The 26,370-nt window shown below is 45.6% G+C and overlaps 1 pseudogene; it reads right to left on the reverse strand.

The window, feature by feature from the left end:
- Positions 1–17,142: 17,142 nt before the first annotated feature.
- Positions 17,143–25,862, reverse strand: LOC102129513 (WASH complex subunit 3 pseudogene; annotated as a pseudogene).
- Between the last annotated feature and the right edge of the window lie 508 nt (positions 25,863–26,370).

A 26,370-nucleotide genomic window follows, 5' to 3' on the forward strand; every position in this document is an offset into this window, starting at 1 on the left:
AGAAATATTTAGGAGAAAGATGAGAGACTAGAGGTCTTATAGAGACAATGTGGTTGGAGCCAGAAAGACTATGTAATTTTAATATTACATCCAAGGCTACTCTGATTGAATTTTTTTTTAACCTCAAATTAGAGATTGTAACTTTCCAAAACATATTAGAAATAGGAAGTTTTCGGCCAGGCACAGTGGCTCACACCTGTCATCCCAGCACTTTTGGAGGCCAAGGCAGGAGGATTCCGTAAGGTCAGGAATTTGAGACCAGCTTGGCCAACATAACAAGACCCCATCTCTAGAGAAAAATAAAATAAAACAGAAATAGAAAGTTTTAGCAAATTTGTTACACATGAATTCTTCCAAATAGTGAAAAAAAAATCAGTAGATTGTGTTTACTTTATTCATCCTCGAAGGATTCTTTATTTCCAATTCTTTGGGGATAAGAAGAATAAAAATTGAGAAATGACTGCAAAGACTAGCAGCATTTATCACATATTCTTTGTACACATGGAGAAAGTGAAGAGCACACCAACAAATACTAAGTTACTATGGCAAAGAAAGAAGTCTGGTGCTTACTTATATTGGGTTATCTTCTCCTTTCAGGCAAGTGTGAAGAGTACACGTCTTTGCTCACTCCCCTTGCCATAGAGAGAAGAAACATGACTAGTGGAGCTCAATGCGGCAGTGAACAGCAGAGAACCTGTCATTTCTGAGCTGAAGCATTTCAATGTTTGTATAGAACCCTCCACCATTCTTGCCTGCCACATGGACTGAGGAGGCTGTGTGTTCCAGATGGCAAAACCACGGAGTGGTGGTATCTCTGTCTGCGTGGATCACTGAGCCAGGCCATGAAGTGAAGCTGCCTTAGAAGTTACCCAGGCCTGCAGCAGGTATTGCACAAATATGAAATCAACTTCAGTTGTGTCAGACTGCTGCGGTCTTGGCATTACTTGTTACTGAAGCATTGCCTGGCCTAGTCTGACTAATACAGTATTGAAAAGCTGACATCTGGCCGGGTGCGGTGGCTCATGCCTGTAATCCCAGCACTTTGGGAGGCCAAGGTGGGCAGATCACAAGGTCAGGAGATCGAGACCATCCTGGCTAACTCAGTGAAACCCTGTCTCTACTAAAAATACAAAAAATTAGCCGGGCATGGTGGTGGGCACCTGTAGTCCCAGCTGCTCAGGAGGCTGAGGAAGGAGAATGGTGTGAACCCGGGAGGCGGAGCTTGCAGTGAGCCGAGATCACGCCACTGCACTCCAGCCTGGGCGACAGAGCGAGACTCCTTCTCAAAAAAAAAAAAGAAAAGCTGACATCTGATTTAAAAAAAACTATCAATGTTGCAAATACAGTACAAAAATGAGGAAAAATTGTTGTGCTGTTGTTCAGTGCAGATTTTACATGGTTTAATTTTTGGCAAGCAAGATCTAGTGTTCAGAGGAGCATCCAAAAAATTTTGTGAGCATGCACATGATAATGGAAATTTTATCCATTTGGCAGAAGCCACAGCCAGATTTGATAATATTATGGTAGAATTTTTCTGCATAATATAAATGTTGACACTAAATAATATTACACCTATTTCGAGAATGAAATACAAAACTAATTAAAATTGTAGCAGATGCTGTGAGTGAAATAGTCTGAATAAGGTAAAAAGAGCTAACTATTATTCATTATTTTGGCTACAACCTTGATGTGTTTGAGACACAACTCCTGACGGATATAGAACAGATAACTTTTTTTGTTGTTATTGCTTTTGTGGATTCTCAAAATGCAAATATTTCCATATGCAAACATATTGGGGATTTTTTTTCTCCAGCAAATGTCACAACTGGGGAAGGATTATAAACAATGTTAGTAAACCACTTACAAAACTAATCAAGAATAAAATAATTTGAAGCACCTTGAATATCACAATGTTGCAAATATGCATGGAAAGCAGGACAGAATGAAACAGATGATTCTAAGAAATGATTCTAGTGCATTTTCTTTCTTGACTAGATATTTTAATCTTAGTAGCGAATGGTGCAGGAAAAATCTCTTCTGACACCACTGAATTTTTTTGTACCATCCAGATCTATACAACTGCCTTTCAGCTTCAGTGAAATGTTGTGTATTAAAAACACATTTACCAAACATAAATTTGAAACCCTGTCAAATGCATGATGGGAGAGTTGAGTTTATGCCATTATGGCACTAAAAACTCAATTAGAGACTCTATCCAATTCTTCTTCAAAAAATTTTGATATATTAATAAAGACAAGGATTATAAAATTCAAGCCAAAGGTAAGTTTTAAAAAACATCCGCTGTTAAGTTTATTTGCTCAGGACTCATTTGGGAAGATGTTTTAAGTAAAATTAATGCTATGTATATCCAAAATACTACAGGAGCTGAAATTCAACATATTGCCCTAAGAAGCATCCAAAGCAATTGTGTATCTGCAGATGTTTATTGTGTCGACTGGGAGATGGGGTGAGAGTGGAGGCTTTTCTTCCTGTTGAAAGAAGAAAGAAGGTTGTTGGCATCTGGACTCATGGTAAGAGGGGTGGTTGACGCCATGGCTTGGGAGGAGGCAGCCTGCCCTGCAGCATGATAGGCAGCAGACCAACCAGGAGTGGTCCCTGGTGAAGGGCCTCTGCCATTGAGATCCTGGAATTTTCATGTCTGATGGCCAGTGTCCAGTGATCTTTTCTGCATGGATGTTCTGCCAATCCAGGCCTTCAGTATAACTTTGTCAAACTCCACAGCCTCTACTTAGGTCCAGACTCAAACTCCCACTGCCTAGGAGGCAGTGATTGGGCGGCAAGACAGAATGAGAGATGCAGTGAGAACATCTGGCTGAAGTGACAAGCAGCCATGCTGCCTGCTGGTGTGCAGTTCTGATGACAACCAAGGCAACTTCATACATGACTGCACAAAGTTAATTTAACACGTTTGACTCTGCCATTTCATCCTAGTACCATAGATAAGATTTGTTGAGTAATTACTATGTACCAGGCCCTATTCTAAACTCTTTGTGAATATTAATTAATTTAATCCTTGAAGCCATCTCACTATTGTGCCCATTTTACAGATTAGGAAACTAAGGCCCAAAGAGGTTACACTAATTACCTAAGGTCAAATTAATAACAGAGTCTGGCTCCAGAGTCCACACTTTTAACCAGAGTGCAACGGAATCTGAATGTTACCCTTATAACCGAAGAGTTCACAATAGTGATGTGAGTTTTACTCCTAGAAAAAAAAAAACACGCACACAGTCCCCCATCCCTCTGTACCCCAGATAAATCCAAAATCTGCTGCCAGCTTACAGTGAGGTTGAAACTGCTTCTGGACCAAGTGTGGTGGCTCATGCTTGTAATCCCAGCACTTTGGGAGGCTGAGGTGGGAGGATTGCTTGAGTCCAGGAGTTCAAAACCAGCCTGGGTGACATGGTGAAATCCTGTCTCCACAAAAAATACAAAAATTAGCTGGGTGAGGGGGTGGATGGCACATGCTTGTGGTTCCAGCTACTTGAAAGGCTGAGGTGGGAAGACCACTTGAGCCCAGGAGGTCAAGGCTGCAGTGAGCCATGATCACGACACCGCACTCCAGCCTGGGCAACAGAGTGAGACCTTGTCTCAAAAAAGAAAAGAAAAGAAAGGAAATAAAATAAAAAGAAAAAAAAGAACTGCTTCAGATTATCAAGGTTTCAGGAATGCTGATGTTGAGCCTAGAATCTGCTTCTGCTCGTTTGTCTCTGATGTGGTTTGGCTCTGTGTCCCCACCCAAATCTCAAGTTGAATTGTAATCCCCACATGTTGAAGGAGGGGCCTGGAGGAAGATGATTGGATTCTGCGGGTGGTTTCTCCCATGCTGTTCTCATGATAGTGAGTGAGCTCTCACAAGATCCGATGGTTTAAAAGTGTGTGGCAGTTACCCCCTTGTTCTCTGTGTCTCCTGCTCCACCACGGTAAGACGTGCCAGCTTCCCCTCCACCTTCTACCATGATTGAAAGTTTCCTGAGGCCTCCTAACCATGCTTCCTGCACAGCCTGTGGATCTGTGAGTCAATTAAACCTCTTTTTTTCATAAATAACCCAGTCTCAGGTAGTTCTGTATAGCTGTGTGAGAATGGACTAATACAGCGTACCAAGCAGGCTGTGGGCTTCCCTATCTCTTAGCGTGGACTAAGAGCAAGTCAATGCCCCACACTGGCAGGAGAACCTGCTGCCACCCCTCAGCAGAGAGAGAAGGGCATTGCGTGCCTGGGAAACTGAGCAGGAAAACTTTCACTCTTACAATGGTTGGGGTGGACGGGGAATATTTGTTCCCAGATCCGGGACCATGCAGCAGCTACTTGGGAAGGAAAGAGTGACCCTCCCATTCCTACCCAAAGCTTTGGCTACATCCTAGGGCATGACTTGCCAAAGTCAAGGAACATCAAAGTTATGGTGACCAACTTCTCCTAGTTTCCCACAACTTTCCCCCTTTAGCTGTGAAAGCCCCACATCCTGGTAACCCCTCAGTCTGAGCAAACTGGAACAGAGGGCATCATGATCAAAGATGAAACCAAGGAAAACCCTTTCCACTCTAGCCTCAAATACGGAAGGCCAAAACCCCCAATTCTCCCATCTCATGGAAGCCAGGAGATCCCAAACCCTCACCATCAGACTACAGGCTGCGCCTCGCTGCTCTCAGTCCTAGGGAACTCGACATCCCCTCAGAGCTCTGAGATGAGGCATTGAGGACACAGACCTTGCATTCCATCTGCATGCTCCCATCTCCCCCGAGGCTGCCAAAAATTGGACACTGGGAGATGGAGATGCTTGGCAGCTGGAGTCACTCCTAGCCTCGGGCAAATTTTCCAGGCTTTTACATCTTTGAAGGAGATGGCAATATTCCCCATTTCTTCCAGATCCACACCGCCTGGGGTCAGAGATGCAGGGAGCTGGCCAAAACGCCTTTCTCTGTGATAAAGAGGCCACAGCGTTAAATCCCATGAGTTCATCAATAGGTAACAAAATATTTTGCATGATTTGGCCTTGACTGAAAGGAAATTGTGAAACCTGCAAGGTGCTCTCTGTTCCTAGTGTGGACTCCCCAAAGAGGTTCTGGTCCTGAGCATGGCTACAGACGTTCACTGCATGTAATCCAGACCTCATCTAATGCTATAAGTAAATAAACTCTGGATATTCAGAGAGAACAAATCACCAGTCCATCAAAATCCTTGGGGTAAATTAGTTCAGAAGACTGGACTAGAGACACACTCCGTGACTCACCCCCACCCAGAGTAAATAAGGGAAGATTAAGCACAACTTGATTGAATCATGCTGAAGTTTGGCATAACACAACAAACAGATCAGCCTGAAATCTCACATTAGGAACACATAATCTCATAAAATTTATGACTGTTATTGCTCACCACATATGTTTCTGGGTTACTGTGTGCCGGGCTTCAAGCGAACTTCATTGCTGGGGTCTTGAGGGGGCTGCCTGCTGATCCATAGCGTATTTCAAGAAAGAAGCCACATTCCCAGTTGACACTCTTTGGCATGAGTTTCCATGTGGCCTGGCCATGGGAGGGAAGGAGACTGGAGGGGGGATCTTGGCAGTGGGAAGGGGGTTTTGTGCCGTGCCCCAACCGGGCCCCTTGGCAAGGTCTCCTTGAGATGCTGAAGGGAAGACTGGCAGGCAAATCTTTTCTATCTCTTAGCCTCAGTTTCCTTATTTGCAAAATAAGGGGTAAAATTAGACGATCTCTGAGGTCTTTTCAAGAAGATCAAGGGAGTGATGCATCTAAAGAGAATTCATCTAAAGAGAATGAATTGCCAATCTACTGCCCTCCATCTCCAAAAGGAAGCCAGAGCAAGAACTGGCCACTATGTCACCAACTGAGAGCAGTAGAGAATGGTGTGTGGCTTACAGGAGGCCATGGAATGCCAGCCCTGAGATCTGGGAGGAAAGGAGAGATGACCACGTGCTTCAGGAGTGTCACCCTCAATTGTTGCCCAGAGCTAAAACAGAGTTCAGAAGTGTTTGCAAACTTGTATCGCCACTCCACCTTCCACTGCCCATTGATCGAGGCCCCTTTCCCCTCTGAGCCCAAACGCAACCTTATGATTCTTCTTGACAGAAGCTGCTACCCAACCATCAGATCTTGGTGGTGAGCAACAGCTGCTTTCCAACCCAAATGATGCTCAGGCTCCCTCCAGGCCCATGCTCAGGGATTCCGGGTCTGACTGTAGAGACTCCAGAATGTAGAGTCAGTGAGAAGCCAGAGCCCCGAGAGAGGGAGCCAATTCCCTGATGTGAAGGGCCATCGTTTGCAGGAGATGGTTGCTGAAGTCCAAGTCCAGGGATTCCATAATGAAAGGAAGACGAAGCCCGTGAGCCCTGGATTCATTTATTGAAGCCCAGAGCAAGGCAACATATTCCCAGGCCCCAGGGCTGTGCCCTCAGGTGTCATCACAAGGGAACACATGTGTAGCAGAGGCAGGTGACATGTAGACACAGCAGGTGCCTGCCACGCTGAGGTTTGTGCCTCCCTGCACCCATCCAGGCTCTGCCCTGAACATCTCAGCTCAACAATCTCTCTCACGCAGATCCCTGCCTTCCCTGCCAACAGCCAAGGTCTAACCCTTCTCACCCTCGGGCCCTCTTCCAGGCTTTTCCTGTTCCATTTCCAGCACTGCTAGCTCCATCCAGAAAGTTTTGAACAAAAGAGCAACATTTTTTTTCTGGCTTGTTCATTTTCATTATGGTTTTCACAGCCAATTCCAGTAAATCTGCTACAATAAAAGTCCCTATTCATCATCCATGTTCTTCTAAATAATCTTAGATTTGATTTGAAGTCTACTTCAGTTAATATTTTGCCTTTTTTCAAAAAAATAGTTTTATTGTTTTTTCCTGATTGTAACTCAGATATCAGCTGGGGACTGCCCTGCCCCTCAACATCTGTGAAATGTCCTGTGGCAGACTGTATTTTCCAAATAAGGCCACAACATTATTTTGCATCCCATATGCTCGTTCCAGAACTTTGCGACTCCTCCATTGAGAGATGGCGGCTGTGTCATCTCCCCTTGAATCTGGGTGGGCCTTTTGACTGCTTCAACTGATAGAGTGCATGTAATTGACTGTGCAACTTCCAAAATGTGAGTCAGGAAAGCCACACAGCTTCCACCCGGCTCTCTCTCTCTCTCAGGACACACACCTTAGGAGCAGCCATGGACAGCCACGTAAGAAGTCCAGCCCCCTGAAGATGCCCGGCTGCCAGCACCATGCAGAGACCACATAGAGATGGAGAGAAATTGCAAGAAGCCCCAGTTGCTCCAGCTCCAGCTGCCTGAGCCTTTCCAGACACCAGACATGTGGATGGGGAAGGCTTTGCTGGGACTCCAGCTTCAGCCGCAGAAGAGACCCCATGCAAGAGCCACCCAGCAGAGCCCAGTCAACCCCAGAACCTGGAGAGATATAAATGATTATTGTTGTCTGATGCCAATAAGTTTGAAGTGGTTTTTTAGTGTAGCAAGGGATAACAGGGACAATTTGGCTGAAGTTCAAGCAATTCTGTGTCCTGTGGAACTCACAAGGCTTTCCAAGGCTTCTGCGGATTCCTGGAAAAACAGAATGGATTGTTCATTTGTGGGTTATATGTGTTCAGATGCTGCCTCTGTCCGACCCCACATAGCATGTGAAATGTGGCCCCAATTTCATGTCCCACAACAGTCGCTCACACCAAGCATCTGAGTGGGTAGTAGACCACGTGGGAGATTTAAGATCATGTTGCTGACCACATGGGATTTTGTCAACTTGCTACCTCTTCTCCCCTCCCTCTTCCCAGTCTCATCTCCTCTCAGGTTGCTCTGGGAACCCACGTTCTTTTCCCTCTACTATGAAGAGCAATTAAAATTTCCTCAAGTGCCTAATCCCAAACTTCCACACTCAAGCACATCAAGAATCCAGCCTTTACTGGAGCCAATTGAGGTTATAGATGAGCAATTATTCTTGTGTGCATTCATTGTAAAAAAAATTCAAGGAACACCCAGAAAAATAAAAGAAGAAAGTAAAAATTACCCCCAAATCCCACTATCCAGTGATAAGCACTATTAATGTTTGGTAAACATCCTATCAGTATACACTTTTACATATATAAGATTATACTATCCTTGCTGCTCTATGCTTCCCCAAGTATAATTGGTATTAATAACAGCTTTATCATTTATTTAGCACCTACTAAGTACTTAGCAATTATATAAAGGTAGCATCCTCAATGCATCATTATCTTCCTTTTCCTAAGGGATTTTGGGGAGAGTCAGAGCAGGGACCTGAACCCAGACCCTCCCAACCATAAGGCCGGTGCACTTGCCACTAAATCATTCAGTCATAGCGGAATCTTTCCCCCAGACCTGCATATCACTGTGGAGAGACTATGCTGGCCTGCATATCTTGAGCCAGGTCTAGCATCCTAACACATTCCTGTGCCCTCTTTCAGAAAGTCCAAGGCATCGGAGCTCCCAGGAGTCTGTGTTTGGCTCATTCCCGGTGAGGCTGAGTTTCTGAAAGGAAGTGAAAGTCTGGGCCCCACAGGAGAAACAGGGAGGGTTCTGTGTCCTCAGTAGAGCAGAGCAAAGCCAGATAGGAGCTCTCCTCTGCCTCCGCGTCTGCGGGTCGGAGGGGGCCCTGCTGTCCTGGGAGTCTGGGGTGGTCTCCCGTGAGTTCAGCATGAACCATCTGCCTCTTCCTCCCAGGGAGTGTTTGTCCCAACTCCTGAGGGCCTCATCTGTGCAGGGCCCACCAGGCGAGGAGGACATGTCTTAGGAACAGGCTGTGCTTGTTCCCTCAGCCCTAGAAGAGACTCTGCCAGGTGGCACTTGCCCTTCCCTGGGGAGGAGTTTGCAGTATGTTCTCTGTCAACCTTTACTGATGAGCACATGTTCCAAGCAGAGCCCCAGGGAACTAGCATCTGCTCTGACCCCTTCCAGAGAAACCCTGGGTGAGAGGCTGAGAGAGGAGATCCCACACTGGGGGCACTGCAGCCCCGGAAGAGGAGGAGCAGCCTCTGGGGAGGGCCTGACCTTTCCTTTGATGACTTTCTTGGGCTTTGCACTAATTGTGAAGAAGTAAAAAGTGAGTTATCAGTCTCCAGCTGTTCCCACAGATGCTGACATTTGAGGGAAGCTAAGGGCAGCAGACTCCTCCCCACCACACAACCACACTTACAGCCGTCCACTTGAAGGTAGGCCTGCCTTGCAGGAGGTCCCCTTTGACTCCAGAGACTCAGACACCCCCAGCTCAGGGTAGGCGTTTAGAAGTTAGGCTGTGAGTACAAAAGCCCCAGACTTGAGGTCTGGCTGCCACTTATTTACTTGAACCCAGGATAATTTGTTTAACTCCTCTGAGCCTAGGCTTCCCCATCATCTTAGTTTTGTTTCCCCCATAGAAGTACCCCCTACGATGGGGGTTCTGTTGCTGGTGTTTTAACTGGGAGGTGATCCCAGGAAGATCCAGCAGGGGAGCAGGTAAGGAAGGGAAGTAAGCCAGTGAAAGATCATTGTCAAGCCAGTGACAAAACAGAAGCTTAATCCTGCTGGGGAACTCTTAGAGGCAGTGGAGAATACATGTCCTGGAATTATCCCCCATTTCCCTAACCCCAGGGCAAAGGAGCTGGCATATTGATCCACCAATTCCCACCGGTCATTGTTTAAAGGCTGCCCCTGAGGAGGGGGTCAGGGATCATACCTGTGTCTCTCTGGCCTGTCCTATGCACAGGTAGAGCAGGCTCCAGCCACCAGAGACAGCCTCAGGCAGAGTCACACACTGCTCTTGCACACTACTTTTGTTACAAAGTAGACTGGTGCTATGGGCAACCAAGGACGTGTCTTCGTCCTGCAAACCTCCAGTGCCCTCCAGTGCTGTGGTAAGTGCCAAGGGGATATGGTGGGGCACCCTCAGCCTCTGCTACCACCACCTCTAAAACAAGAGAAATGACACTGGCTGCTTGGGATGGCTGTGGGGAAATATGCAGATTTTGTTTTATTTGATTTGTTTCAGCAGGCAGTTGACTTGGTTGAACTCTCACTGCATATTCTGTCTCCTGAGTGGCAGCTCAAATCCCCACAAACGCATCATTCAGAGGTCAGCCCAAGACTGAGGCAGAGTTTATGCCCTGAATTTAGTGCTTATCCTCTTTTGATTAGTCTTTTCAACTACATCGCCTCCATTTACAGTGAATATAGTTTCCTCAAACCCTGTCCTTTTGCCAGAAAAACTATATGCTGTCTCTCAGAGTTCTATTTTAGCCTTTCTCCGCGGGACATGCTCCTGCTGGCTTTTTAAAAGTTGACCGTGGGGTAGGTGCAGTGGTTCATGCCTGTAATCTCAGCACTTTGGGAGACTGAGGCAGGAAGATCACTTGAGGCTGGGAGTTCAAGACTAGCTTGGAGAACACAGTGAGACTCCATCTCTACAAACAATAAAAAATTAGCCGAGTATGTTGGTGTATGCCTGTAGTCCCAGCTACTTGGAAGGCTGAGGTGGAAGGATTGCTTGAGTCTGGGAGATCAAGGCTGCAATGAGCCATGGTCACACCATGTACTCCAGCCTGGGCAACAGAGTGAGACCTTGTCTCAAAAATAAATCAATAAAATAAAAGTTGACTGTAGGTTACCATTCTGCTTAACAATAAGCTGAATGAATAAGCACACAATAACTAGGGTTGAGAGAGTCAATCGAATAAAACCCACAATCAAGTTAAGGACCAGTCCTGAATACAGATAACCTGTCTCATTGTGCAATCATGTCTCCAATCACATGACTGAACTTTCAGTTTGGGTGAAAAAAAAGGCCCTTGTAGCTATGTAGCCTTTTATTATTTCTGTAATGAATCTGGCCTATTTGACCCCAGACATATCAATATTCCAACAGTTCCTGTTCTTGCCCCAGTGTTCTCACATAGGACCTCTTGTCCCCAGAAAGTCTACTAATCCCCATAACCTTATCCCACCCTCTCTCACTCAGCTAAAATTTTCTGATAATCCACTTCTGATGGTGCCTCTAGGAGAGGGTGACAATTTTGGATGAGTGGGGAGATGCCACGTTTCCAGATTGTTCTGAGGATTAAATAAGTTAATACATATAAAGTGCTTAGGACTAGACTTGCCCATAGGCACATAGTAAGCCCTTGATAAACGGTGGTGGTGGTAATATTGTTAGTATTATTATCTTATTATTATTCTCTCTTCTTAGTTGTAAATGTCATAAGCATAGAATAGGAACTCAATCACTGTGTGTGGAATGTAACTTAATTGGAAAGGTGCCCTCTGTCATGGCCTAGAACCTAGACACCTCAGAGCCTAATTAGCAGTGAGTCAGGAAATACAGATGCCTCCCCTGAAATGGTGAGACTAAGGTATATTAGTCCATTTTCATGTTGCTGATAAAGGCATACCTGAGACTGGAAAATTTACAAAAGAAAGAGATTTAATGGACTTACAGTTCCACGTAGCTGGAGAAGCCTCACAATCACGGCAGAAGGCAAAGAAGAGCAAGTCACATCTTACATGGATGGCAGCAGGCAAAGAGAGAGAGCTTGTGCATTGGAACTCCTCTTTTTAAAACCATCAGGTCTCATGAGACTTATTCACTACCATGGGAACAGCATGGGAAAGACTTGCCCCCATGATTCAATTACCTCTCATTGTGTCCCTCCCACAACACATGGAAATTCAACATGAGATTTCAGTGGGGACACAGGCAAACCATATCATAAGGTGACCCAGGTCAGTGTCAGCTCCACCAGGAGGACTCCTTTTCCATCTGAATTTGGTACCCTCCTTTATGTTCCCATTGCACACTACTCTTGTTCCAAAGTAGACTGGGTGCTATGGGCAACCAAGGATGCATCTTCATTCTCCAAACCTCCAGGGCCTGACACATGATAAACGTCCAGTAAGTATTTGCTAACTGAATATTGGCTTACTTACCTTCCCCCAGGCATTTTATTTTATTATTTCATTTTATTTATTTTGGCTTTCATTTTAGGTTCAGGGGGTACGTGTGCCGGTGTGTTACATGGGTAAATTGTGTGTTGCTGGCATTTGGTGTACAAATGATCCCATCACCCAGGTAGTAAGCACAGTACCCAATCATTTTTCAACCCTTCCCCTACTCCCAACCTCCCCGCTCTATGGGTCCCCAGTGTCTACTGTTCCCAGCTTTGTGTCTGCCCCCACACATTGTAATGTCTAGCTAGCACAGTACCTGCCCCTAGTAGAGACTTACAGGTTTATTAAGTGTATGAAGGGCATAGATTTCCTTCATCACATGCAGGTGAAAGAAACATACTTTTTCCTTCTAAATCTAGTTAAATCTGGCTCTAGCCCTCACATGCCTGACTGAGAGCTGTCTGATACATTGAATCAGTAACCCCCAATTCTAATCCCTTATCTGCGCCTACCATAGAGGCTGGAGAAGCTACAATGCACTTTTTTCCCAGCATCCTTTGCAGTTAGGAGTGGCTGGGAGATGCAGTATAGGCTGATGAGAAGCCAGACATTTGCTGGCAATGTCCTTACTTTCCTTCTTCCTGTGCGATATACAGACACATGTCTGGGGGTACAGCAGCCCCCTTGAAAACATGAGGAGACAGTGTGAGGAAAAGACTGAGACAGTTACCCACAAGCAAGCCTTGATGTCCCTGAGTCATGAACCAGTGCCTCCAGACATCTGTCTGCAGGTTGTTGGCTAAAGGGACTCCAGTTAAGTCTTCTGAATTTCACTCCTCACTGAAACTAGATGGGGTACCTCTCTTTCCAGAGGATCCTGAGGAGGGGTAAATAAGAGATGTTTATCCAGTTATCCTGCCACAAATGAATGAAAACATCTTGCTCAGGTCGTTTAAGTCCAGAATTAAGCACGGAATTTCCCTTCTGTAAAAAAAGGAAGTTGGACCAGGTGATGGCAAAGGTTCTCGCCCTGGAGTCCAGCCTGGAAGAGGCGGTCACAGTGGTGACACCCTGTGATCCCCACCCTTCCTGACTCAAGCTGAGCTTGCTAACAGAGTGCAAGGCTCAAACAGAGAGTGTTCCAGGCTATTCCTATGTCCTTCACCAACCTGCGAGCAAAGGGAGCACCAGACAGGGAGGGAGTGAGGATACACCGAGCAGAGTCACTGGGACTGGAGGAGGCCAAACATCATGCGTAAGTCAGCAGGCAGGTGTGAGAACCAGCTCGACTTGAAAGCCAAAGACTCAGAGAGCTGTAAAGTTTAGAGCTGAAGAGTGGACTGCCATGAATGTGAATGTAGTGGAGAGAAGGTGGGGATGTTTATGGAGCTGATTCTAGAGACCAGAACAGTAGCTGATGAGGAAGAGCTGTCTTCCTCTTAACCTGCTGTAGATTTGAAATTCCGGGAGGAGCTCACCTTCTAGCCCACTCAGATGTGTGCGTGTGCATATATATGTGTGTGTGTGCGTGCGCGCACGCGTGCATAGTATGACTGCTGGCCCCTTAGCCTCCAGGCTGATTGAGGGAAAAGCTTCATGCTGTCACATCTCAACATCAGTGGGCTTCAGAATCTCTAAATGGAACCTGCAATCTCTTGGATATGGGGGAAGAAAGGAAGCAACTAAGCCCTTGGCATGGGTCGGGCATTGTGCTGGCACCTGCATGTCCATTGCACTTGCAGTGAGCCTGCAAGATAGAGATGATCAAACCCACTTCATTGGCTTTGCAAAGAGCACTTGATGAGACCAGAACTCACCACTGGCAGGGCCGCTCCCCTGAGCTTCCACATTTCCTGCTTGCACAGTTTAGATCTGTGTGGCTATGTGCAAGTCACCCAGCCTTTAAGAACCTCAATTTGCCATTCGGAAAAAGGGAGCAGTTTGGAGTTGCAGGCCCAGATGATGATTCCCCTTCTCCTTGGTCCTCAGTGTTATAGTGAGGATGGAATTAAATAACATTTGGGAATTCTTATAAAATTGTGAAGTGCCATGACAATGAAAGGCTTATAATTATTTTCCACAACAACAACAATAATAAGCTAAATTTGATTCTGGCATAAAAATGCAATAGCTAAGATTCAATGATGTAGAATAGATCGATTTGGGGAAAATTATACTACATATGCATTTCACAAGCTAGTGAAAGCGCACATTGCCATGGCCATGAGAAAGACCAGGAGAAGAGAAAGGCTCATAAATTCAGCAAGTCTACCCAATTTCAGTTGACTCAAATGCACAACAATTTATTCTCAAATACTCTGTTGGGTTTAAGGAAAGACTCAATGATTACAATATACTCTTAAAGCCTTTAAGAGAGTTTAAGCAATCATTTGTATTCTAAATAGGCCTTCCTGACACATCCTCCTTAAAACGTTAGATCAGAAAAAGAATTCAAAGCCAGAGGCTGGCTGGCAGCGCTCCTGCTGTTCTATCAAGTTGACTGTGGGTTCCCGTTCTGCTTAGACAATAGGCTGGATAAATGAGCATGCATAGCCAGAGCCTGGGAATCTAATCAAATGAAACCTTCCATTAAATTAATCTGACACAGCTTTGACCATTTTTCTGGACTAGTCCTGGATTCAGATACTCTATCCTATTATCCAGCTGTATCTCCTACCATGTGACCCAATTTTGAGTCTGAAAGAAAACGTCCCCTGTTGCTATGCGGTCTTCTACTGTTTCTGTGATTCAGCTTGCCTTGCTTAAATCTCATGAACACCCTGACCTCACACTCCTCTACTTACCTCTCTCTTATCACACAGGATCTCTCATCCCGAAATTGTCTCCTCAGCCTCATGTTCCAGTCCACTCAGCTGAAGCTTTCCCAGAATCCGCTGCTGACGATGCCCCTTGGAGAATGCTGATTACTTTGGGTGAGGAGAGATGCCACGTCTTGGAGCATCTAAAGTCACCAGCCCATGAGACGCGAGAGCAGTGCTGAGCTCCATACAGAGATAGAAGAAGGGTGTCTCCCACGTTTAGTCCATAAGCCTCAAAGCACCTCTGCTTATACCAGTGTCCTCAACCTCCTCATAACAGCAGACCCTCTGGCTTTCCTTCTAAGCCTTCTGTCTGCAAGAGGAGCCTGTGAAGGACTGACCCTCTGCCATTCCCTTCATCCTTCAGTCTCTACTTCTCTTCCTACCCAAGGCAACTCTACCATCGATGTCTTCCATGTTCTTTGGCCAGCAAAGGCCCTGTGCTCAGAGTTCCACAGATGGGCTATCAGTTCAACCAAAAGCAAGCCTTGCATCTCTCTGAATCCCACTTTGGACCCAGCTACCACACCTTGCAATGTGAATTTTGCAATGTGAATTTTCTAATTCCAGATTCTCTGTCCTGTTGTAACTTCTGTGTCAAACCATGTGTTTCCATTTTAAGGCTCGAAAAATATGATCAGCCTGGCTCTGCGGGCTTGCACTGCCTTTAAGTCCCTTCTGACTCATGCCCAGCTGTCTTAGAGCACAGAGCAGGCTCCTACACCTCCCCTGACAGATGCCTTCTGGCCAGGCTGGGTGCTAGAAGGAAGACCTGTGCCTCTCAAATACCCTCGTTGGTCCCTTCCTCAGCCAGAGAGCACCATGTGCCCAGGAAGAAAAAGTTGACCCCCCAGTCCAAGGCCCAACAACCAAGTTTTGTTTAGGATATAAGGCCATTGAACTGGTCTTATTTATTTTCTCTGCACTTGTGTTTCCTAAGTTTTTCCACATTATTTCTAATTTGGGCTGTCAGAAACGGGAAAAATTAAAAACCAAGGATCTAGAGATAATAGAGTATCTTGGTGGTTACTGCATTAAGAATCAGCTGGCTAAAATGGGTTTGGAAGATCTTAGAAGGCAACCTGACTCAAACACTGTGCAAATCAAAATTGGGGGAGCCCACAGGCCAAGGTGCAGCGGAAACACTAAATGCACTCCCTCCCTCCCTAGTGAAAACACATGTGGACTCATGTGGACGCTGTCCTCTCACCTTCATCTACTTCTGGAAATAGTGAAATAGAGAGATAGGAACTGCTGTTCGGATTGGAGAACCCCAGGCATCTCAAACATGTGGCCCTATCTGTTACCCTTTATCTATCTGCCTTGCTCAAAGCTGTATTTTCATGAGCACATGGTAAGGCCTTAACTAATATTTGTTGAATAAATGAAGGAAGGAGGAATAGGATAAAATACATTTCAGCTGACTCAGATGCTTTTTTGGAGAGTTAGATATACATGTACAAATGGGTAAATATATAAAGAAATAGATGAATAATTAAATTGGCACTAATTGGTATGGTTGATAGAACACTAACATCATCTCTCTTGTTGACAGTGTGTGATTGAATTAACAGTATTAAGTGTGTCTATGACATGACCCTCCCTGCTTTTTTCTGTCATCCTCCTTACATCTTTCCTCACCTCCAGAAATTATCCCCTCCACAAACACACAGATTTGTGTGTCTACTAAAACAAAATCTTTCACAGATGGTACAGGTGCTAACAGAGAGAAGAAAGGGGAAGAGTAGATTCTAAGTGTTTCTTTTCACTTAATAATTTACCCTCAGGGCAATAGGAGTTTTGGTATAGCTCAAGGTCCTAAGACTGGGAATATAATTTCTAGCAGTGTATTCTTGAGAACAGCATGTCTTTATTGCAATGAATTATGTACTAGCTAAGCATCCATCACCACACTCCAGAAAGTCTGACCAATTGGTTTCAATACTTAGATGAGGCTTATTTTCAATCAGACATGCCCATTTGTAAATGCCTACTAAGTGTAACCCACATAAATTTGAGTGTCCTCATGGCCTTTTCAGCTCTTGCATAGTCAAAAGAAATAAACATTCAACTCCTAAATCCTTGAGGAAAAATGAAGATTTGGAGATGGGTTTTCGGATGATGTGGCCCAAGGATTTTGCATTGCTCTAACTGCTCTTCTCATGGGAAGCCACTGGCCTGTGCTTTGAATTTAATGCAACAAAATCTATCACTTTACAACTCTTCCAGAGCCAACAACTAGGCTGCACAACTCCCTTTTAGAAATATGCAGGAAACATATTCACAGCAAAACATCTTCACTTAAGGCCAATGGGACCCCTCCCGACACTCAATACATCTCCTCATTCAACCCAGCTTGTCCTTTCTTGTTCCCCTATAGAGTGTGGAGCCTTGGGGATTTAAGGCAGTGGGGTCTGGTGCCCCTGCAGCCTGCCCTGCCCCTGCCACATCATTAACATCTGAGCACAGCATCCCGCCTCTTCAACCAAAGACTCTGCCCCTTAGCGATATCCACAGACCACATTTCCTCCAAGTTACAAGCTAAAATGTTGTTTCTTGCCACAAATAAAACATAAGTTACTTACTCTAAAATTCAATGTGGCCGGGGGGATGACACGACCTCACTTATGCTGAGGCCTGAGAGATGCTTTATGTGTGACCAAAATCACTCCTCGAGGGACAAATCAGGGGTATTAAGTCCTGGGCTGGATCTGAGGTGTCCCCTGAGTGGGACCAGGGGAGCTGCTCTCCTATTCATCTTGCTTCTCAGCTTAAGATACAGTGGCCCCCAAACCACCCTGCTGCCCTAGTTTAAACTCAAGTATTCCTTCTCACTTGTAGAAGCTGCCATTTTGCCTCTTTTTTTTCTTTGGGCTTGATTAGCCACATCAACATAGGGAATTCAAAAGGCCCCTCCAGTTTAAAATCAGCTCTCAAATTGCACAGCCACTCTTTGCCAAAAGTTGCTGATCTGTCTCCCGCAAGGATTGATCCAAGTGCTTCTCATTATCCAAGCTAGCTTCGATTGCTCCCGTGGTGCTGCCTGCGGTAGTAGCTCCTCCTACCACAACACAGGAAAACATTTGTGCCAGTAACAGATTCCTACTTGTGAATTAAATACATAAATCCTAGCTAACCTCCTCTCTACCCTCTACTGTCTCTAGGGCAGTGAGGTGGTTGGCCACTAGATCAGACATCTGGCGGCGTTAAGAGTTGCAAACAGTCCCCATTGTTAAGGTCCTCATCTAACAACATCTTTCCTCTGCCTTTGCTGCATACCACCCCTGAAATCTTCAAATGGAGCTGCTAACACAGCTCAAAGCCCTTTTCTCTGGTTCCTTGCATGGAACTTCCTGTGAATTTCTTATGTTTCTAGTAGCAATCAGCTTGTATAAACAGTTTCAAAGCCAACTTGATTGCCAACCTTACAGTAGCTGTTGTGCTCCAGGGGAGCTGGTCCCAGCTAGAGCAGGGCAACAATGTAGATGAGTGCAACTATCCTTATCATTGATCGCCTCATTCCTTGCACAAAGCTTCTGCTCCTTAGTTGCATATCTATTGGGATTGATGTGCTAATGTCCAATTTGTAATCTCAAGAGAGAAGGTTTTTGTTTTTTAGGTTATAAATGCTTTATGTTTTTAACATAGAAGAAGCTCGGTGGTGGACATGTATGTGGTCATTTGATGTTTTTATGACTAAACGTTAGAGTTCAGGCTCTCTCTCTTACAGAACATAAATGTATCCCTACACATGCGTATGTAATTCTTATCAAAATTAAGCTTAGTTACTAAAAGAAGATTCGTTATCTGAACTTTCTTCTATAATTTCTTACTTTCGCCATCAGGCACTGGAGCATCTGGCCTCTCAGGAAAATCTGGGTCTAGTCCTTCTGATATCATTTTGTTTATTGTTTTTTTTTTCATTTTTGTTTTGAGACAGGATCTCACTCTGTCACCCAAGCTGGAGTGCAGTGGCACGATCTTGGCTCATTGCAACCTCCACTTCCCAGGTCCAAGTGATTCTCCTGCCTCAGCCTCACAAGTAGCTGGGATTACAGGCGTGTGCCACCATGCCCAGTTATTTTTTTGTATTTTTTGGTAGAGACAGGGTTTCACCATATTGGTCAGGCTGGTCTCGGACTCCTGAACTCAAGTGACCCATCTGCCTTGGCTTCCCAAATTATTGGGATTACAGGCGCAAGCTACCACGCCCGGCCTAATTTTGTTTCTGATTGCCATTGCTGGTACACCTACTTGAACCATTTTGAGATCTCTGGCATATCTTGGATCCTTGGCTACAGTTCAGCTGTTTCCTGCTGATCCCTCACTTTCCTGGGGTCCAGAGTCTTGTGTACTGTTCCATAACTGCTCTGAAGTGGCTTCAGAGGTGCTGAAGTCCATTTGTGACACTAGTGACACTTAAAGGAGATACTTCAACTGTGACATCATCTAGGTCAGAGATAGATGACAACTTTGTGTCTAAAATGTTGAGAGTTGTTTCAATTTGTTGGATACAAAGAGAAAGATCTGCCAGTTTCTCCTCACAAACCATAGAAAAGCAGTTGAGGAACTCTACAGTGTGCACCACAAATTGGTTTAGAAAACCCACCGTTCTTTTCTGTTGAAGAGTTGGCACCTTGGTCAGGTCATGCCTGACTCTATGAGAGGAAGCCCATCGTCATCCAGCTTTTCGGTGGGCGGGAGCCCCAGGGTTCACCCACAAACCCCTCCCAGATGGGGCCACCCAAGCCAGTAATGGTGTGTTAAGAGGAGTTTTCGCAGGCATCCTCCATTTAACTGGTTCACAGAGCCCTATGTTTATTTGATTCCCTGAGTGGTGCTGAGACCTGAAAACCATATTCTTCTCTAAAAGAGTAATTTTGGCCAGGCGCGGTGGCTCATGCCTGTAATCCCCACACTTTGGAATGCCAAGGCGGGTGGATCACTTGAGGCCAGGAGTTCCAGACCAGACTGGCCAACACGGTGAAACTCCGTCTCTACTAAAAATACAAAAATTAGCCAGGCATAGTGGTACATGCCTGTATTCTTAGCTACTCAGGAGGCTGAGGTGGGAAAATAGATTGAACCTGAGAGGTGGAGGTTGCAGTGAGCCAAGATCGTGCCACTGCACTCCAGCCTGGGCGACAGAGCAAGACTCTGTCTCAAAAAAAAAATAATAAAATAAAGTAAAAGAGTAATTTTGACATCAGAGTAGGGCCTACCATTTCCTCTCAGGCTTTCCCATGCTATTTGGTGCTTGTAACTGACTCACCTACACTTGTTTGTATCACAGTTCCAACAACTTGGCAATCCCAGAACTTGTCTCTGTGAGTCAGGTCATGATTATTATTTTAATTTGAGAAACATAAGATTGTGTCTTGGGCAAAATCCCACTCTTCCCTCCACCCCACAAAGAGAACCTACACAAAACTGGGTCCATTTGTAGCTCTTTCCACATTGGGTTGCATGCTAAAGCATATTCAAATCCAACTCTGAAACACTGGGGACCTTTTGTGACGTAAACTGGCTAGCTCTTCACCCAACCTGATTCCTCTTCCTCCCGGCCACACAGGTAGATAAATTTCCCAGCCTCTCTTGCAACTAGGATTGGTCATGTGACTGTGTTCTGACCAATGACATGCCAGTGGGTATGATGTGGGCCACTTCTGAGCCTAGACTACAAGAACATCCTGTATCCATCTCCACTCACTTTCTCCTTCTGACTTGATGTAGGTGAGCTCTGCACTATCGGAAGGATGTGTTGAAGATGGGGAGGAGCCCAGTCCCTGAATCTTCACTTGTAGGAGAGATGCCCACTAATTTAGAACAAATATTTTGAACTCTACTGTGGTCTGAATGTGTCTCCCAAAATTCACATGTTGAAACTTAATGATCAATGTGATAAGGAGGTGGGGCCTTTAGGAGGTGATTAAATCATGAGGGTTGAACCAGAATGAATGGGATTAGGCTCTTATAAAAGGGCTCAATAGAGTGAGTTCACTCTCTTCCACCCTCTCACCATATAAGGACACAACATCTCTGCTTCTGGAGGATGCTGCAACAAGCCAACATCTTGGAAACAGACAGCAGCCCTCGCCAGATACCAGTCCTGCCAGAACCTTGATCTGGGACCTCCCAGCTTCCAGAATGATGAGGAATTTCTATTCTTTATAAATTGTCCAGTCTCAGGTATTTTGTTATAGCAGCACAAATCAACTAAGATGGATTCTATGTGAATAAGAAGTGAAATTCTATCACGTTTGAGCCACGATACTTTTGTTTATGATAGCAGTTGGCATTACTTTATCTAAGACATTATATGAGTGCTTTCCTGATGTGGCAGCACATCACACAGAAAACCTTCTTAAAATTCTTCAGACATCTTCTCATCTCCTTCCCAACCACTCCATCTCTATTCCCTCCTAAGAGTCCGCTTCCCACTCATGGACGTGCCTATAACCACAATTCTCTGAGAAATATAATCCCACTCTCATTCTGACCCCTGTTCTTCCGAGAGGCTGCCATTATCTTTACCCTGAAATGTGGGTAAATTTTAAAGCCGTCATCTGAACACGAAGTTTGCTTTAATAGGTTAAACATGTTCTCCAACAATTTTCTGTAGACCCAGTAAAAGTAAACTTCATCCTATTCCAGACTAAACTGAACAGATTATTTTTTGAAATTACAAAGTAATCTGATATAATTAAAAATAATGTGGTATTGTTGTACAATGATTATTACAAAAGCATTATTTGTTCATCAGGGTAAGAGAGACTCTGCCATAGGAGACAGCCAGTCCCCCTCAAATCTCAGTGATGTGACCCAGCTGAATGCACAAAGTCTGCTTCAGGCCCCAGAGATTCCAGGGCACTTGTACTCCATGGGGTAGCTCAGAGATCCAGGCTGCTTTGACCTTGGGGCACCATCATGTCAACATGTGCTTCCACAGCAGAGGGAGAAAACACTGGAGCCTCTCACATGAGCTGGGCCATTCAATGCTCTGGCCTATATGCAGCTTGTCACCTCAAGCAAGCCACATGGTTCCTCCAAACTTAAGAGGGGCCAGGGAAATGTTACCCTTCCATATCCAAGAGGGGACTGAGAGCTGGATTTGGACAAGCAAGATGCACTAGAAGACTCTACTTTTGACATCTTTTATTTTGGTTTCTTAATATTTATACCTTAAACTTCTGGGAAGTCCAAATTTTTCTCCAAAATAATCTTGTGTTTGAAATTTTTTTTTTTTTTGCTAAGTGATTTGGACCTTTTCTTTCTAGCCCCAGCTAATTAGAATGAATGTAATGTAAGGAAACAAGTTCCTTTAACATAAACAAGAGCAAGGGAAATTAGAACCCGAAGAGAGGACCGCTCCTTCTCTCAGGAGACATGCTCAGCCGGGCAGGCCTGGGAGGACAGTGCAGGTGGGAGAGGGCCAGGAGAGGAGGTGCTTCTAGCATTGTGTTCCCCACCTCTCCTCTTTCCAAATCACAGAGCTTTCTACCACGATAAAAATACCTAGAGCCTCCGTCATTTTAGCAAGATTTAATTAAACTGCCCTAAATTAGAAAATCTAGTCATTGTTTGCATTCCTAGATGCCTATGTTTAGTTGAGTCACACGTAAGCAGAGAAATGAAAAATTAGCTTAATTTTTTGGCTGCAGGGAAGGGTGTGAATTGGCTTTTTGTCACTCGTGGGGAACATCTTGTGTCTTCCCTCAGCTGGGTTCCTCTGATGGGATTGCTTCTTCCCACCCTCCTGAAGGTCTCTAAGGACAAACTGCAGCTTGGCTCTGTCCTGGGGGAATCCTCCAGAGCCCACAGACAGACCAGCCAGATGGCAGAATCCAGGGGACTCCTCCTGAGAACAGCTGTGACCCTTCCAGGCTTCTGAGTAACTGACAGCTGCTCCCAAGTGGGCCTAGAATGGAAAGGGGGGCTTCTCACATGTGGGCTCAGAGCAGAGCTGAGTGCTGGGGAGGTATTCAGGAACCTCCTGTCTTGAAAAAATGACTCAGGGAAACTTCCAGAAACCCAGGGGTGGGGGAGTGGAAGGCTGTAGAGTAGCAGTGGATGCAATGTTTAAGAACACAGTTTTGGCCGGGCGCGGTGGCTCACGCCTGTAATCCCAGCACTTTGGGAGGCCAAGGTGGGCAGATCATGAGGTCAGGAGTTTGAGACCAGCCTGGCCAGCGTGGTGAAACCCTGTCTCTACTAAAAATACAAAAAAATTAGCTAGATGTGGTGGCAAACTACAGGTACTCAGGAGGCTGAGGCAGGAGAATTGCTTGAACCTGGGAGGCAGAGGTTGCAGTGAGCCGAGATGGCACCACTGCATTCCAACCTGGGTGACGGAGTGAGACTGTCTCAATAAATAAATAAATAAATAAATAAAACAAACAAACAAACAAACAAACAAACACAGTTTCTGGAGCCACCCTGTTTTGCCTTGAATCCTGGCTCTATTATTGGTGAGTTGTGTAACCGTGAACATGGTACTCAACCTTTCTGTGCCTGTTTCCCCCTCAGATCATCCTAGCACATGCCCCACCGTGTTGTTGTGATGATTAACCTAGTTACTAGATGTTAATCCTTATAACAGTGCCTTTCTTATACCAAGTGCCCAATAAATGCTAGCTTTTGTTATTATTACAAAGAGGCCCTCCCAGCCAAGCATCTGCCTATCTCTGGGAACTTCCACTTGCTTTCCTGTGGTAGCACCCCAGGCATTCTCCTTCCAGAATGCCTCACTGTTCAAGTAGTGGATAGCTTTTAATTTAATTTAATTAATTAATTTTTTAAGAGACAGTGTCTCACTCTGTTGCCCAGGCTGGAGTGCAGTGGTGTAATTGTAGCTCACTGTAGCCTTGAACTCCTGGGCTTAAGCAATCGATCCTCCTGCCTCAGCCTCTCCAGTAGCTGGGACTACAGGTGTGCACCACCATCCCCAGCTAATTAAAAGAAAATTTTTTTGTAGAGATGGGGGTCTCATTATGTTGCCCAGGCTGGTCTTAAATTCCTGGTCTCAAGTGATTTTCCGACCTTGGCCTCCCAAAGTGCTGGGATTACAGGCATGAGCCACTGTATCCAGCCTTGATTTTATTTTGGTCCAGAAAACTGATCACTTTGATGGACCAATCTTCAGGCAATGCCTGATCTGTGGGTAGGGAGAGCTACAAGCAGCGTGGTATCTCAGAAGCTATCCAGGGTTTGGGTCCAGCAACAAAGCTGTCATGGGGAACAGCCTAAAGCTGGAGAATCTTTCAGAAAACCCAGAGCCAACTCAGGCCCTGGGAGTAACCATGGAAACAGGAGCCCACAGAGGCATGCAGGGTGTGGGATAGGTACGTGGGTGGATGGATGGATGGATCGATGGGTGGCGGATGGGTAGGTGGGTGGGCAGGTGTCACTTTCACAGCAGAAGGGCGAGGGCTGGGGCAGCAGCTGTGAGCACCTCTGAGCTGAAGGAGGTTTGGGAGCTTGGAATATGTCCTAGCGTGGACAGCTGGGCATGATAAAGACAAACAGACCAGGACAGAAAGGGATCTTACCCTGAGAGATTTCTCACAACTTCCCAGCCTAGGAAAGGAGTAGAGGTCACGGGAGGAGGAATGGGGTAGGTTTTTGGAGCAGGGTTCTTGAGCTTCCACTCCACGTCTAGGTGAATTCTGCCTCATCTAGACCCTTGCATGTTATGGCTCCCCCTGCCTTCTCCCTCCCATCTACACCAGCCAGGCTTTTCCAAGCCCTCTGTGCTCCACTCTGCCACAACCTGCAGACAAAGACATGCAGTCAGTGCATTTAGAGCAGTAACCTCCCACCAGCCTTGGTGCCTGCATGGTGTTGTGTGCAGCATTGTGCCAGGACTGCAGCACCCTGCCACCAACTGCATGTATGTCCTGGCTCAGTAGCTTCCAAGTCTGGCTTCTGGCCCCAAGACTCTGTGATCTGGCCAGGCATGGTGGCTTACGCCTGAAATCCCAGCACTTTGGGGGTGCCAAGGCAGGAGGATCACTTGAGGCCAGGAGTTCGAGATCAGCCTGGCCAACATGGTGAAACCCCGTCTCTACTAAAAATAAGAAAATTAGCCAGGCGTGGTGGTGGACACCTGCAAGCCCTCCTATTCTGGAAGCTGAGGCAGGAGAATCACCTGAACCCAGGAGGTGGAGGTTGCAACGAGCCGAGAGCACGCCACTACACTCTAGCATGGGCAACAGAGTGAAACTCCATCTCAAAAAAAAAAAAAAAAAGAGAGAGAGAGAGAGTCTGTGATCTACCTAAAATCCCTCAGTACATTCTTCTGCCCAAACTGCTCCAGCTTCAGTGGGAACCTGGAATGGCACCCTCCTTCTAAAATGCAGTGCAGTAAGTTCACAGTGGAAGACGTTGTTCTGAGAAAAGGAAAACAAAGTCCTGTTGAAGGTTAAAAGAACATTTCTCAGTGCCAGCCAGGACTCCTAGAGAGCCCGGGCATCCTGGGCTGCATCCTGGACCTGGAGTGAGGTCCTTCCAGCCAAGGATAGCAATGGGGACTTTCCTGTGTCCCCTGTCTCCACCTTGGGAGAAATGGATGCAGGCTGTCTACCCGCTTCTGCTCATCCATTGGCAGCAGAGAATGCCAGAGACTCCAGTTTCTGTGATCTGCTTCTTCCTATAATCTCGACACCCTGTGATTTTGTATGATTGAGCTCTGGCCAGGAAATGTGCAGAGGTGAAGCCTGCCACTTTCAGACTTGGCCTTGAAAACATCTTTGTGTCATTGTCCATGCTCTGTCTCTTCCCTTATCTCCCAGCTTGATACAGAGGATGCCAGGAAAGGATTCTGGGGCCCTGGGAGCTGGCAGAGCTCTAGATGGAAGGATCCTGATCCTGGAATCACCATGTGGGGAAGACACTTTCCAAACACCCAGCTGGACCATAACACAAGCAAGAAATCACTGGTTTCCAGTTGTCCCCCCTTGTCTGAGGTTCTACTTTCTTTAGTCTCATGTACCTGAAGTCTGAAAGTATTTGATGAAAAATTGTGGATGTAATTCATAAGTGTTAAATTGTGTGCTTTTCTGAGTAGCTTGGTGAAATCTCTTGCTGTCCCATCCAGGACAGCAATCCTCTCTTTGTCTGCCAAATCCATGCTGCAGGTTCTCCCCACCCCTTAGTCACTTAACAGCCACGCTGGTTATCAGATCAATTGTCTCAGGGCCACGGTGATGTCCAAGTCACCCTTATTGTAATAATGGCCCTCAAGCACAAGAGTGGTGACATTGACATATTGTTATAATTGTTCGATTGTATTATTCGTTATTGTTCATCTCTTACTGTGCCTAATTTATGAATTAAACTTTATCATAAGTATGTATGTGTAGAAAAAAATATCTAGGATTGGCACTATCTGCAGTTTCAGGCACCCATTGGGGTACTTGGAATGTATCCCCTGCAGATAAAGGGGGGACTGCTGTATTATGTTAAGTCCCTGGGATTTGGGGGTTGTCTGTTACAGCAATTAGCCTACCCTAATTGGTCCTGCACCTACTTGAGATAGTTAAGAGGGCAGATTTGGATACCAGAGAGACATGTTTGAGTCTAAACACCCCACTTAATGGGCATCATTAAATGAGGTAATAATAGTACCCAAGTGAGGG

This window comes from Macaca fascicularis, chromosome 8, assembly GCF_037993035.2.
Source record: "Macaca fascicularis isolate 582-1 chromosome 8, T2T-MFA8v1.1".
Classification (NCBI taxonomy): Eukaryota; Metazoa; Chordata; class Mammalia; order Primates; family Cercopithecidae; genus Macaca; species Macaca fascicularis.